At 45.4% G+C, this 16,530-nt stretch overlaps 1 non-coding gene across 1 annotated transcript; it reads right to left on the minus strand.

Annotated features, from left to right (window-relative positions):
* Positions 1-16,045: 16,045 nt before the first annotated feature.
* Positions 16,046-16,117, minus strand: TRNAT-CGU (transfer RNA threonine (anticodon CGU)). The gene has a single exon. It is a non-coding gene; the product is annotated as a tRNA-Thr (tRNA).
* Positions 16,118-16,530: the final 413 nt, after the last annotated feature.

Raw genomic sequence — 16,530 nt, forward strand, 5'->3', positions numbered from 1 at the left:
TCGACATGTATATATCTATGGCGGTGCATCCTTTACAGGGCTATAGTGTAATTTGGTCAATTCTCGACTATACTGGCGCTAAAAACGCCCATATTATTACTTTTATCTATTGTGCGACTAACTCTCCCTTGTTGCCTCATTGACACCTACATTTTGATACCTCTTTCGACTAGTTACGACATTTAGGAGGCGTGAAAGAGCCGTATTTTTTCTGCAAGTGGTTATGAGATACCCAGATGCGCCAAACCTGCTAAGATCTTTTCTTCAAAGCATACTGAAGTGTGTAGTTGTTCGCCAAGCCACTTGTCCGAAGGAACCGCGTGATATTCTTTGCTGACAGCCGGTGAGGCCACTTTTGGATTTTCTGCGCAGGTAATGATGGTAGCGTTTAGAGTATTCCTTTACTCAAGGCATACAAGCACTTGACTCAATGAATACAGTGCATAAATCGCACTTTGAGCAGACGTAGTGTGCTGGTTAGTTAACAACACAGATGACGTCCATTAATGACCGTACTACGGATATTATTTGTCGAATCGCCCCTGGTACGTCATCGGCAGGTGTAGTGCATGCCAGAGTTCGGGAAATACGCTCCGACTTGTTGGTAATCTGCGAGCACTGTAGTGCCGGCCATTCTGCTGAATAGTTAGCGTTGCCAACTTCTGTCTCCGATGGGCCCGCTACTTCGGATGCATGCGGTAACTGTTGGGGCAGAAAGTATCGGGGATGTAGACCTCTCCTTCACAGCAGCCGTAGTCTGCCTGGAAGACCGTCGGTGGTGACGTCGGTGACGTCAGACAACTTTAGTTCCTTTACTGTATCTCGAATTTTCTCTGACCTTTCTTTGAGGATATCGGATTCGCTCCTAATTTAAACATAGTGTTAGAAAGTGGCGGCATAAAAATGCTGGCAGTTCGAGCACTTAAAGTTGATTGCACGGAAAGTTTCGTTTGTGTGATTCTCTGCACACCGGGCCCACACTACTGGGCCTGTACACAAGGCCTTCCCTTGTCCGAGCTTGAGGTACTTGTGACACTGAAGCGATTTTGGGATAAACGGGCCCGCTATGTGCCAGAAGTGGTCGGCCATGACTTAGGCAGAAGCAGTCATGCCTTAAAGCCATTGTGGATACAGCAGTGCTAACAACATTTTATTGCGATAGCAGTTAAATGGACACTCCAGGCGCATTTCTGTCATCGGCGTCGGCCTGAGGTTTCATAAAAAGTCCGAAGGTGCTAAATCGTCGCTGCGTGCCGAATGCTGTGTGTGCGAGTGAAAGCGTCCGAGGGTGAGCCGGCGATTGTGGCTCAATCGCGCGCACGCATGGAAGGAAAGCGGGGAGCAAGCGTGCCGTCTTCTGTAGCGCGGAAGGCTCTGGGGTTACGATAAGAAGGGGGACATTCAACTCCGTGCGGCCCGAGCGGGCCCATGTGGCCAAAGCTTGAAAGCCATCTGCGACGGGGACAGAGTCCGCCGAGCGCTGTGTTTTCGCAGCTTAGTTCACGCTGAGATCAGAGGCAGCGTGAAGGTCACTAAGGTCGTTGCTGCTGCCGCGCTTCCTCACTCCAACGTTTTGACAGCGAGTTTCCGCCGTCATCAAGTGAGATGTTCATATTTGCTTGGGCGCGCATGACACCGTGCTTGTTAATTTAGTTAGTGTGCGTATGTTTACAAGTTTATATGGCCGGTCAAACTACTATCCTTTCTTCGCATCATCATCATCATCATCATCATCATCATCATCATCATCATCATCATCATCATCATCTTCTTCTGCTTCTTCTTCTTCTACGTACTGCAGGATGAAAGCCTCTCCCTGCGGTCTCCAATTACCCATGTCCTGCGCCAACCGATTCCAACTAGCGCCTGCGAATTTGCTAATTTCATCATCCCACCTAGTCATCTGCCGTCCTCCCCTGCACTTCCGTTTTCTTGTCACCCATTCTGTAACCCTAATGGTCTACCGGCTATCTAACCTACGCATAACATGGCCTGCCCAGCTTCATTTCTTCCTCTTAATGTCAATTATAACACCGTCTATACCCATCTGCTCTGTGATCTAAACCACTCTCTTCGTATCTCAACGTTACGCCTAACATTTTTCGTTCCATCGCTCTTTGCATGGTCGTTAACTTGTTTTCGAGCTTCCTAGTGATTCTCCAAATTTCTGCCCCATATGTCAGCCCCGGCAGAATGCATTGATTGTACACCTTTCTTTTTAATGATAATCATAAGCTTCCAGTCAGGATCTGACAATGTCTGCAGATTGTGCTGCAACCTCTTTTTGTTCTTCTGTAAATTTCCTTCTTATGATCAGGGTACGCTGTTAGTAATTGACCTAGATACATGTACTCCTTCACAGACTCTAGAGGCTGACTGACGATCCTGAACTCTTGTTCCTATGCCTGGCTATTGATCATTATCTTTGTCTTCTGCATATTAATCTGCAACTCCATTCTTATACTCTATCTGTGAAGGTCCTCAATCATTTTTTGTAACTCATCCCACGTGTTGCTGAACAGGACAATGCCATCTGCGAATTCAACGTTGCTGAGATATTCACCGTTGATCCTTACTGCTAAGCCTTTCCAGTTTAATAGCTTGAACACTTCTTCCAAGTATGCATTGAATAGCAATGGAGAGATTGTGTCTTTTTGTCTGACCCCTTTCTTTATAGGTATCTTGCTACGCTTCTGGTGCAGAATTAAGGTAGCTATGGAGTCACTGTAGGTACTTGTCAATATATTTACGTAAGCGTCCTCTACTCCTTGATTGCGTAATACCTATATGACTGCTGGTATTTCTACTGAATCAAATGCCTTTTCGTAATCTATGATAGCCATATAAAAAAATTGATTGTACTCTGCGGATTTCTCGATTACTTCATTGATGACATAGATGTGAATAATTGTAGAGTATCCCTTCCTGAAAGCAGCCTGTTCATTTGAATGACTGAAGTCAAGTGTTGCCCTTATAGGCGATTAACTTGGTGAATATTTTATATAATCTTGGAAGTAAGGTAATGGCCCTATAATTTTTCAATTCTTGAACGTCTCCGTTTTTGTGGATTAATATAAAGTTGGCATTCTTCCACTTTTCTGGAACCCTTAAAGTCGATAGAAAGTTCGTGTAAAGGGCCGCCAGTTTTTCAAGCACTATGTCTCCTCCATCTTTGAATAAATCAACTGGTATTCCATCATCTGTCGCTTTTCCCCCTTTCATGTCTTGCAAGGCCTTTGTAACTTCATCGCTAGTTAAAGAAAACAAAATAAATTATGGGCTTTTATGTGCCAAAACCACTTTCTGATTATGACGCACGCCGTAGTGGGAAACTCCGGAAATTTCGACCACCGGGAGTTCTTTAACGTGCACCTAAATATATGTACACAGGTGTGTTCGCATTTCTCCCCCGTCGAAATGCGGCCGTCATGGCCGGGATTCAAACGCGTGACCTCGTGCTTAGCAGCCCAACACCATAGCCACTTAGCAACCACGGCGGGTGCTAGTTAAAGAAGGAGCCTTTGTAACCTGTTCATTACTACTTCGAACGAAGTTATCGTGGCGGCTTTGGCTACTGTTAGGTCAGTATAGAATTCTTGAGCTACATTTACTATATCTTCGAGATGGCTGATATTACCCTGCTTATCTTTCAGTGCGTACGTCTTGCTTTGTCCGACGCCAAGTTTCCTTCTCACTGACTTCCTGCTGCGACCATTTTTTACGGCTTCCTCAGTCTTTCTCACGTTATAATTTTAAATATCCTTTATTTTTTCCTTGTTGATCAGTTTTGACAGTTGCACGAATTCTATCTGATCTCTTGAGTTGGGCACTTTCATTCTTTGTCGTTTCTTTATTCGGTCCTTTGTTACTTTGGAGAGCTTGCCCACTGGTTGCCTTGGTGCCTTACCTCGCACTTCAAGTGCTGCTTCTGAAGCCAGCCTAGTTAAGGTTTCGTTCATTGAAACCTATGTCAATGTCATCTTCAGCTCTCTGTTCTAAGGCTGCGTATTTGTCTGCAAGTGCCAACCTGAATTGGTCGGCTTTGACCCTTACTGCGTCTAGGTTCGCCTGCTTCTTCTTTACTAATTTTACTCTTTCTCTTTTCAAATTGAGGCGAATCTCAGCCCTCACTAACCTATGATCACTGCACTTTACCCTACCTATCTTTTCGATATTTTGCACTACGCTGGGATCGGCAGAAAGTATGAAGTCAATTTCATTTCTTGTTTCACCATTAGGGCTTTACCAGGTCTTTTTGTTCTAACGCTTCCTAAAGAAGGTGTTCATCACTCGCAGGTCATTGCTTTCCACGAATTCTACGAACATGTCTCCTCGAGTGTCCCTAGAATCCACGCCGTAGTTGAGAATCGCTTGTTCACAAGCCTGCTTTTTCCACACTTTTGCATTGAAGTCGCCCATGAATACAGTATACTGAGTTTGCACGTTTCGTATTTGCTAAGTCAACATCTTCGTAATACTGTTCTATTTCTTCGTCATCGGGCCTGGAGGTTGGATCATTGGTTTGTGCTACCTTTATTCTATACCTCCTACTGAGCTTTATTACGACTACTGCTACCCGCTTATTAATGCTGTAGAATTCGTCAATGCTGTGCCCTATGTCCTTATGGATTAGGAATCCTAATCCGAACTGCTTCTTATATGATAGTCCTCTACAGCAGATGACGTGGCCATTTGTCAGCACTATATAAGCTTCACCAGTCCTTCTAGCCTTACTACGGCCAATGATATCCCAAACAATGCCTGTTCCTCAAAGAGGGCTGCTAGGCTAGCTTCACTCGAGAGGGTTCGGGTAAACGCTGCAATGGTCAGTTTTCATTGGCGGCCTGTCCGAGTCCAGATATTCTTAGCACCCTCTGCTGAGTTACAGGCCTGACCGCTGCCTTGATCAGGTGCTCCACAGCTGCTGGGGACTGAGGGCCATTGGTTAATTGAATGAATCGTTTGGGATGGAGTTGTCGAAGACTGCACCAGGGCGGCCAATTCGTGTTCTCGTGAGGGAGTGTCTTGTTGAAGCTTAATAGGTCTTCCTAATTTGGTTGTAACTTGATTAGTATAGCCCCATTTGCTCTCGACGTTTTCGCCGTTGTCAGGCGCCACTAAAAGGCTGGAAATGTAGTGTGCTGGGGGAGCTGAATTCAAGCTTTCCAGCTTCAGAAAAAAAGAGAAAAAAAAACCGCGAGCATTGGGACTTCTCAGTGTGTCAACCTAGCATCCAAGCTAGCTCAGTCGCATAACTCTGCGGACAGTCCGGTAACCTTATGGCAGATAATTCCTGCCTAGAGGATCCTATATATATGCCTGAAAAATGCTTGAATTATCCGTGATATACGGGTCGGCGCAACATAGTGTTTCTCAATGGTTCTAACATCGTGGTTTCACAGTCTGCCGTACGCATGTGGTCATGAACGTGGCTAGCTACACGATATATTTCGGCTAAATTGAACAGCACTTAAAGGTAATGTGCAAAAAAATAGAAAGGCTTTCAGCGCTTACTGGAAATTCACGGGTCACGTATGCACGGAGGTACACCCATAAGCTTACGGGTTCATCTGCCGGCCTTTCAGAACGAGACGGAACTGATACTGATGCGCCGCCGAAGGCCGAGACGTCGGGTGTGAGAAGGGCGTGGGCTTCGTATAGATGTAAAATAATTTGCCATCGCATTGATGCTTCGCCTATCGGGCGATACTGCTTTTTTTTTTATCGTGAACTTGCGTATGCTTTGCCAGCGACTGTCACGGTGAAAATCCTTCCAACGCGACGAAAATCACTATGCTTTCTCGGTTCTTTTAAACAACAAGCTTACCTTACACACTTGTTATGTTGTTGTTGATCCATGCCAGCTACAGTGAAAGCAAATTCTGTCTGTAAACATTGCAGAAATAGTGCTCTTGGATAGGAATTATGCATGTGCGTTCGCGAAAATTTGTTGATCCAATTGTGAGGGACAGACAAAAGTTTATGGCAATCGGACGGTGCATAGACAACGTTGATATACTTTACTACGTTCGTCGATATCAAATGAACTGCCACCTCGAAGATTCGCTTTATGGGCTGCTTTTTGGAATAAAGAAGCGTTGATAAACCGGAAATTCAGAGGTAGTTCGTGTTGCGTATACAACAGGCACTGTGGTAATACAATGGTAACCAAGTGAAGCAAGAAGTTCACCGAAGAACGTAATACCATTCACGACGAAGTACGAGGCAGCTGAGTGGCCGACAATCCTAGTTGCTTGTCAATTTATGTCGTATGCGGTACAGAGAAAATGTTGGTAGGAAAATTGAAGTTCGGAATTTAGTCAATGGGAAAGGAGGTAGCTGCCTTCCACACACACACACACACACACACACACACACACACACACACACACACACACACACACACACACACACACACACGCACACACACACACACACATATATATATATATATATATATATATATATATATATATATATATATATATATATATATATTAGCTTTTTGCATGTGAAAAAGTTTCGCACTGCCCGGCATTTCCGCGAAAACAAAGACACCAACGGAGCCATACGCAGATCGTTAAATACGGCACTGCGAAAAGATGTAGGGTTGCAAATGTTGCTTTACCATGAATCCAAATGCCTTAACAATGGCCGATACTAAGTGCGAAATTAGGTTACCTTACCTGACCATACATAACAAGTGCCCTGAAAATATTTTTTGTTCTGTTATGGACTGTTATTTCAAACTTATTTTGTGCGGGACCTTCGCAACTCATCCATCCTGTTTTCAGAGCGAAACATCCGCAGATACCCTGATGGTGTGTCCTGTACTGTGCGTTATCACTCAGGCCTTCAATCTTCACCCATAACCTCCATGGCTCTAAGAAGTAAGGGGAAGTAAATTGTTACCCTCCGGTTTTGACTATCGGGATTTTCCCTACTAAGTGATTCTAGTCCTTCGTTTCTACGTGGGGTAATGGGCAGCGCTTGTCTGGATATAGTTTTTGTTCAGTAGTTTTCATACACGGCGGTACACTGACGTGATCACATTCGCGCGTACCTTCGGGCAAAATATCTACTTTGTTCCTATTCGACCAGTGCCAGACAGTTTACTGACTGGCATCTGTGTAAATCTCTAGTAGAAGGTGCTTGCCATGAAGATTCAAGCTTTAGTCTAGAGGACGTGATGAACTGCACTGTGCCGAATGCTTAGTGTACGCTTGCATGCTACTAGTAGTGCACAGAATTTCAAACAGAGCTTAAACGTCTCCAACTGATTGGACGGTGCTTGGGAAGACAATACTAAGACATAAAGTCAGTGCGTGATAGAAAAGAACCGCCGAAACCTTGAAAACAGAATGAAAGCTCAAGTGTGCATTGGTAAACTGACACAAAGCACGATACGACTTCTTGCGAACTAACAGACCCTGCGAAGCCGATGTCCCGCATATCAAAAAGCTTGAAAAAGTACACGTTTATTTCTTGAACGACGTCTCCTATTCACAGCCCAGCTGTTAGTGGCCCTCAGCGAAAATATATTGACGTTGCAAGACATCTCTGCGAGGATTGTTGCGTTTACTGCAGTTGTTGGTTGCCGCGTTGGAATGGCCAACAATGCATCCTGGAGCAACTGTGGCTGTGACAGAAAACATTGAAAGCATTCTTTTGCAGTTGTCCTCGCAACAAGGCACAGAGCCGGTAGCCGTGAGCGTGATAAATGGTCTTGATGACTGGCCGATATGGGAACAGATGGTTCTGGAGTGCGGGCCTCGCCATTCGTTGCCGGGAGGAGGAGGCGAATGCGCCACTCCTGGAGTCAAACGGGTTGTGCCCAGACGCCCATTGCACGCCAGCACGCCTTATATGGGCGCGCGTTTCCTTTTCCTCATTACATCGTTATCTCTCTCCGGTGAAGGAGTAGCAATCGACATGTTCCGTTCTGGTTGGCTTTCTTGCATTACCTGGCTAATATGTCCCTCACTACGTTCTCTTTAATTTGGCTGCATTACGCCGGAATGATTGTCCTTCACCTAAGGTATTTCGCGCCATTGTTTGTCTGTCGTACGGGGTTTTTAGCTAATGATGATCACATGGCTAATTTCACTCTATTCTTTATTGCAAGCACGCGATTTTCTTCGCTTATTCTGAGGCTTCGTAAGACATCGCGGTGTTTGACAACACATAATCTATAAAGCTACCGAAAACACACTCAAGAAAGGATCAGGGCGCATATTCACTAAAGCATCCTTACGCTACAATTCTTTGTAAGAGCGTATTTCAGGCAATATTGATGCAGCACGCGAGAAAGCACTCACGAGTAAAACGCCTTGTCAGTTAGCCTGTTATTTTATTTTGCAAAATCAAGCTTTATAAAAATTCTAAATATTACTGCAAGGCACGCATTGAATGAGAATACTTTTCAGAACTATATTAAAACCGGCGGAGGCAAGAGAGGGGGGTGGGGGGGCGATAAAGTTGAGTAACTCAAACATCTGCTTAAAAAAAAAATAGAGTAAGTGTACAACACTTGTAAGAAAGTTTCTGACTTCATCTTTTATACTACACCCTTCATTGTGATGTTTTCTGTCTTAAATAACCAAGTATGCGTGTAGGCAAAGCTAATTCTAGGGTGATACAGGTGGGTATATATGCTCTTCGCGAGAGAGTCCTTTGACCACACAGGGTTGATGTGGACGTCTCCTTCTTTTTCAGCTGCTTAAGGCAGCCGCGGAAAAGCCCCTGTTTTCCGTGAAATAAGGGGAAAATTATTTGCGGAGACGGGTATGCATAACAACGAGATTGGTGATTTATGCCTGCATTGCCGAGGGCTAACTCTACACTCAACGAAAAAATTGTGGTACAACGTGAGCCGTGTCAGGATAACCTGTGTGATTTAGATCCCATTTGACCTCTCGAGTGCCGCAAATATTGCTATATTATTGTGCAAGTGTTTTGTAAGTCAGACGATAGACGTCAAACATTTCGTACTAAAACGCGATGATTGAATCTAATCATTGATGGAAGGAGAACGCTGTTTTGTTGCATATACAGGAAAACACGTCACAATGACTCAAAGTCGTCCATAAATCAGAATGCGGTTTCTGCTAGAGTGGTTCATGTTTGCTGTATTGCTGGGCATTAGTGTTCAAAACATTCAGAGTTGCAATACGTTCCTGCTTTCCAAATCAGTAGCCATGTCACATCGATCTCAGAGGACTGAGATCACCGCATCTACTCATAGTTTCAGACACTCCTATATACAGAGTTTTCACGTAAATTGAACGAAGGATTTAAAAAAAAAAGCGGTTAGCTGCAGCTCAATGAAACCAACGGCATACGGTTTGCCGTCACGTTGCGCTCCTCAGAGTACCTTTTATATTCCGCTTAATTCATTAACTAAAATCCATTACGCAAAATTTTTGGTGTTCGATTTGGGCCAAGTGCATTTTGTTGCGTTTTAGAGGGCGTTCAGAAACGACCGGTCCAATTTTTTGTGGCAACGTAGTACATGTATGCTGATCTTTTGGGGTGTTTCAGGAAAGCCCGCGAAATACTCATGCGCTATCGTATTGCAGCGCTCTCAACCGTGCGTCGGAGCATATCGCATATCATAAACGATGGTGCTACCTTTCCGTGTGCCACCGTCAACGATGCTGACGCTCTGTGAAGCCGATGCCTACAGCCGCGGCCGGTCACTTCGCCACGGTCCGCGCGCACGGTTCTTTCGCACGAGGTGCAGTTCATAGTGCTAAAATACGACAGCGCATGAGCACATTCACGTGGTTTTATTTCATATTTCGCGGGCTTTCTTTTAACCCCCCCAAAAGATCGCCGCGCAGCATGTACGTTGCCACAAAAAATTGGATTGGTCGTTTCGGGATCTCCTCTACAACGCAACGAAATGCGCTTGGCTCTAAAGTGAATATTAAAAATTATGCTTAATTATTCTTAGGTAAATAACTAATACAGTGGAATATAAAATACTGTAAGGAGCGCCACATGACGGCTAACTATATGTCGTTGATTGCATTCAGCTGGGCTTTTTTTTTAAATTTTGGTTCAAGCTACGTGAAACACCCTGTATAGTGTATTGACTTGAAATTGAATTTTCCAACCTCCATAGACCGAGTTTTCAGTGAATGCTCAAAAGCAATGGCTTGTAAACCTCGGATGCGTTCGTAAAAAATAGGCCAGTTTGTAAACATGGCTTTGTGCGCAGTACATGGCAGATGAGTTCGAAGGTTAATAGTGAAGCAAGTTGAAAGTGTCGATTTAGTGAAGGGCGGACGAGAATGCTTCACGCGAAACATTGCGGTAAGTGTTTACCAGTGGAGGTGAGCCGAAGTTCACGAAGCTGACACGAAGACGTGAAACACGGTCGACCATGTTTACTAGCGGACGTGCGCCTGCAAGCCGCGGAGTCAACAAAGCTATCGAGAATGCCGCCGTGACCTGCACGTGGGCGTGGTCGTAGCAAGTAGTAATAGTGGTGTGGTGAGTCCCTCGAGGTGTTACGGGCGTGGTCCGTCCTATAGGGATCAGACATGACGAACGTGCAGTACACAGTTCCGGGTGCCGTGCCGACCTGCAGATACAAATTTTCTATAGAAGTGTCCGTTTTGTTGAATGCATTGAGGTAATGTTTTGTTTTAAGAAAACCATGGAAATGAGGAAATATAAAATAAGAGTTACAGCGTGGGTTTTAATGTCCCGAGAAACTGTGCAGTGGTGAATGACGGCCGCTGTAGTACGAGGGGGGGGGGGAAGGTAGGGGAGGAAGGGGAGTTGGCTCTAGGTAAATTTTGATTAAATTAGGGGGTTTTACATGCCAAAACCTCTTTCTGGTTATGAGGCACACCGTATTGGGGTCTCCGGAAATTTCGACCACCTGGGGTTCTTTGACGTGCACCTAAACCTAAGTACCACGGGTGTTTTTGCGTTTCGCCCCTATCGAAATGCGCCCGCGGTGGCTGGGATGTGATCCCGCGACCTGATGCTAAGCAGCTCACCACCATAGCGAGGTCAATTTTGATCACTTGGGCTTCATTAACGTACAGTTATATATCAGTCTAAATTTAATAACATTGCTGACATTTCTGAACATGCGGCTTCAGGTCGGCTATGAAGGCGCTGCTGTGTCACACAGTGAAGTCACAGATTGTGACTTCACTGTGTGACGCGGGATTGTGCGGTGACACTGCCTAACACTAGGAACGCCGTTGCGGGCTGCGTGACAGTGCCCACAGAAACAGCTCGTGTGTACGTGCGTGTGTGTGTAGTTTGATTTTTCCTTATTCTTTAATTTTTTAAATCCTTTTCTCTTTCACCTATCGCATCCCCTTGCCCCTCCCCCAGCACAGGGTAGCCAACCGGAGATAATCTCTGGTTAACCTCCCTGTCTTTCCTTTGCTTTTCTCTCTCTCTCTGCTTCAGTTACGCCACCGCCTGCGAAAGATATCATCAAACACGTATCCCCATTTACCCAAAAATCCCTGACATACACAAAAAGTTTGATATGCCTGTTTCGGTAATATTACAATTGGCTCAGTCGCACATGTTCGAAACATTTACAGATTATCTGTAAGTATTCACAGATGCGTCGGTACACAGAGACGGTCAAGGCGCCTCTGCAGAATTTTTTTCTGCCCTTCGACTCACGTACGACGTAAATATTATATACCCCATACAGCCTCGTCAACAACTGCGGAGCTAGCAGTGATTAATGTCGCGATGAAATATATACCAGAGGAGTTAACCGCATCGAAGATTGCCATCTTTACGGACTCTCGCGCTGCCCTTAGCAGGTTACAACGCATTCAGATTAATTGTCCAGTTGTGTGCAGCATTAGTGATTCTGCAAACAAAATTTCATCATGTGGGGTATCTCTCGTTGATCAATGGATACATTCACAAGTAGATTCGCCGGAAATGAAGAGGCTGATCGGCTGGCTTCAGCTTACGCTCATAACGACTGTGTCTGCCATAAAATTGTGCCCAAGTTTATGACGCTCGTCTGCTGATTCCTCGCCACCTACTCAAGCAGCATCCAGACGAGTGCGTTGCAAATGGAACGTTCCCGCCCCGTGTTCGCGGCCGAGGCTTGCCTCGTTGCGCTAGAGCGCAACTACTGAAGCTATAACGGTTGGCTGCATGAACGTGCGTGAACGTTTATATAGACAAGGACATGTGGCCATTCCATCGTGTCCGTCCTGCGGTTACTGCGAGACACTTCAGCACCTGATATTGAAATGTCCCGCTTTCAGTGCGCAAAGCACGTCGCTATGGAAGGACTATCACCTTGTTGGCCGTAGGTGTACGACACTCGACGAATGTTTATACCCCAGTGGTTGTGCGTCTCGACACGATCAGGCTCATCGCGTTCTACTTGCTTTTCTAGAATGAACAAACTTAGGTTCACGTTGTCGCTCAGACACTATTTCTTCTGTTTAACATTCTGTAGGAGCAGGACCTGTCGTGACCGGCCCTACTATGTGACCTGTACTGTGTGTTCTACTTTAATCTTTGACATTTGTCATCTTGCTCTTTCATTCCGCTTTCCTCCCCTCCCTTCCTATCTTTTATTTCTGTGTTTCTGTTCACTCCTTTCTGAAGAACAGGCAGACGCTGTTCGCCCGTCCGGTGGCAGTTGCCAGCCTGTCCCTCGCTTTCCCTTTCCTGTCAAAAGTACATATGTTTTTTTAAAACAAATGATAATAATAATTGATGTGAATGAGCGGCATGGAGGTGCGAGATGAGTAAGAAGTGCAAAATCTAAATGCTCACTGACGGCAGCATATGGTGCCACTTAGAGGACACAATCAGGTGAGTTTACGGCAAAACTGCAGCACAACCTGGAGCCTGTGTCTTTTATAGTCATCTGGAGACATTGAGGAAACTAGATGATCGTCCCCTGAGTGAAGCGACAGTACTAGAGCGCCGTGCGCAGCGATAATCGGCTTCGAAGGCAGTAAAGGCACTTTTGTGCTTTCTGAGAACGCCTGGTTTGCACGAGCGGCTTTGACTCAAGTACTGTCCGGGCACCTCTCTCTCTCTCTCTCTCTCTCTCTCTCTCTCTATATATATATATATATATATATATATATATATATATATATATATATATATATATATATATATATATAATTTTTTTTTAAACTACTCGCTTCCCCCAGCGTACGGTAGCCAACCTGACTCTTCACTGGTTAACATCCCTGCCTTCCTTATATCCTTCTATCTCTCTCTCTGGACGAGTGTCATGTTGCAGCTGCTCGCGTTGGCCAAGCCGTGATGTGCACCAGGAAAGAGCTCGCCTGGATGCTTGATTGAGAGGCCTGTTAACGACGAGAAACGCCGGGAAAATATCGTGCGACCTTTGGGAGGAGCGTGGAGGCGGTTCATTACACTTCGTGGCTCGGAAAACAAGGCTCGTGGGAACTTGCTTTTCAATCGCTCTCTGAATGGATGCAACCACCACCCGGTGTTCTGCTGCTGAGATGCCGGGATGTTATTACACGTGCCACCTGGCTCCAGCGCAGCTGGCACGCTAGAATCAGTGTTGAGAGTCGGATTGCAAAGCTGGAATGACGATGCAATGACGATCACGGCATAATGAACACGAACATGTAGTCATATGCCCACCTATATATACTGTGGCGAGGAAAGCATATGTCGCCTTGAAGAAGACAAGCCCACTTGTTGAAACGTTTGCTCCTGCTTTCACCTTGTGCTCGTTTTGCTCATCATCTCCTGGACCCCTCATGTGAATTATGTGAAAAACGCCTGACAGGAATTTGCCATATGTTTAAGTTCCTTGCAGGAAAGACCTGGGGAGTGCCAATACACTCTATGCTGCAACTGTACAGGGTCCTCTTTATTGGATTCCTGCGGTACAGCCTACCTGTCATGTCCAACACCTGCAGAACTAACCTGAACATAATCCAAAGCATCGAAGCCCAAGCACTCAAGATATGTCTCGGTCTACCGCGGAGTGCGTCAACGACTGAAGTTCTTGCAGTGGCTCAAGATTTCACTATTAGAACGCACGTTAGCATTGAAACAATGCGTGTGCACATAAGACACTTCGCCCGGAACCCTACCCACCACCTAGCAAGTCTCCCAGTAGATAGGCCCCACACGACATTCAGTGCGACTGTCTTCGCGCACCGTGCCTCTTTCAGGTCAGGTTACACACCTGCGGCAAGGCCTTCTATTCCTCCATGGTGTATGCGCCGTTCTCAAGTGAATCTTACAGTCCCAGGACTTCAGAAAAAGTCGGACTTGCCATCATCAGCGCTCAAGCAACTAACTTTACTTCTCTTGTACGAGAAATACAGCGACTGCACACTCGTCTACACTGATGGATCAACTACATCAACCAGTTCCGGCGGCGCTGTAGTTATACCAGCAATGAGAATAACCAAGCGGTTCAAGACTTCCCATGTCACTACGTCTACAGCTGCAGAGCTCGCGGCTCTCCGCGACGCGCTTCAAGTGATAAATACTGAAAGTCCTAGAAAATGGGCAGTCTTCTGCGATTCAAGGCCGGCTTTGCAATGTGTACATTCATTTCTCCGACATGGAACTCACGATCAGCTCACGTGCGAAATCGCGGAACTTGTTCATCACTTAAGAGAAAAAGGCTATGATATCTCTTTTCAGTGGATACCAGGTTATTGCGGTATCATTGGTAATGATGACGCCGATAAGGCAGCTCGGACGTCAAAGCAAGAAGACCGCTGCGTCCCCATTCCGCTCTCAAGGACCGACGCCGCGAGACAACTTGGCATTCTGGCACGCACGATCTCCTTAGCAGAGTGGAATACCGTACATACAAGGCGCACAAGACTGCACAGACTAAACCCATCACTTAAACTCAGATTTCCAGCCGGTGTGCACCGGCGTGAAGCGTCTCTTCTGTGTCGGTTATGGCTTGGAGTGGCCTTCACGAATGTCTACTCAGCACTAATTGGAATGGCTGATAGTCCTGCACGTGATGTTTGCGCATGCGAGGAGAACATTGACCACATATTGTGCCATTGTCCTCAATTTCAAGCCCCAAGACAGTATTTGTCCGACACATTGAGGAAACTAGACGATCGTCCTCTGAGTGAACAGACAATATTAGAGCACCGTCCCGACCGATCATCGGCTCAGAAGGCAGTGAAGGCACTTCTGTGTTTTCTCAGAACTTCTGGTTTGCTCGAGCGAGTTTAACTGAAGTGCTGTCCGTTCACGTACCTACACCTTCTCTCTCCCTTCTTTCTTGAGAGTGGCTTGTTGGGCTAGTTGGTACATGGTTATGCTAGGAGAATGCCAGCAAACTTGAGAGTAGGAAAATCAAGAGGCAGACAAAGACAAAGAGACAGGAAGGTGGCAGTTCATGAGAGTGGCTTGTTGGGCTAGTTGGTACATGGTTATGCTAGGAGAATGCCAGCAAACTTGAGAGTAGGAAAAATCAAGAGGCAGACAAAGACAAAAAGACAGGAAGGTGGCATTCCTGTCTCTTTGTCTTTGTCTGCCTCTTGATTTTTCCTACTCTCAAGTTTGCTGGCATTCTCCTAGCATAATCCCTTCTTTCTCTTCCCCTTCTCCCATCCCCCAGTGTAGAGTAGCCAACCAGACTATTGACTGGTTAACATCCCTGCCTTCCTGTATTCTTCTCTCTCTCTATCTCTCTATCTGGAATTTCCATCTCCCGCCGTCCCCGTGTTGTCCATATATATATTGTTACGCCTGAGAAAACGAAGACCGATGAACGTGCTAGCGGTCCCGAGCAGGACAAGAAGAGGACAACGCTGAGTTCATCATTATACATATATATATATATATATATATATATATATATATATATATATATATATATATATATATATATATATATATATATGTTTGTGTGTGGGGGGGGTCCGATTTATAATAATCATATCATAAAAAGCCAACAAACACATACACCGCGGACGCCACAGAGACAATTACTCGTACTTACTGAACGAAACAAAGACATTAGAAGTTAATGAAGTTTAAAATGGGTGAAAAAACAACTTGCCGCACGTGGGGAACGATCCCACATCTTCGCATTACGCGTGCGATGCTCTACCAGTTGAGCTACCGCGGCGCAATCTTCCCGCCCACTTTCTGGGATTTCTGTGTTACTACTAGATCGAACCCTGGGAGAGTTAGCCAGCGCCACCACTCACAAACCTTGGCGGTGGATGTGGAACATCCTTTCTGCCGCAGGCGTCACTATATGTAGTACGTGATCTTTTAGGTGAAGGCAACTGGTCAATAAACCCACACGTGCTACCTGGAGGCATCATTGTTGCCGGATTCGAGACCCTCGTTATGTAATGAACGAGAAGAACGGGGGTTAACCGAGAGGCTCGATTTTATTAATCATACCATAAGAAGCCAACAAACTAGGACATCCACTTTCAATTCCATTAATTAATAATTTCTTTATTTCAATTAGTAAGTTCAAGTTTATTCATATTTTGTTGCTTACATGGTAACAGCATTAGTAACTTTATC

The sequence above is a fragment of the Dermacentor albipictus genome, chromosome 1 (genome assembly GCF_038994185.2).
Source record: "Dermacentor albipictus isolate Rhodes 1998 colony chromosome 1, USDA_Dalb.pri_finalv2, whole genome shotgun sequence".
Taxonomy (NCBI): domain Eukaryota; kingdom Metazoa; phylum Arthropoda; class Arachnida; order Ixodida; family Ixodidae; genus Dermacentor; species Dermacentor albipictus.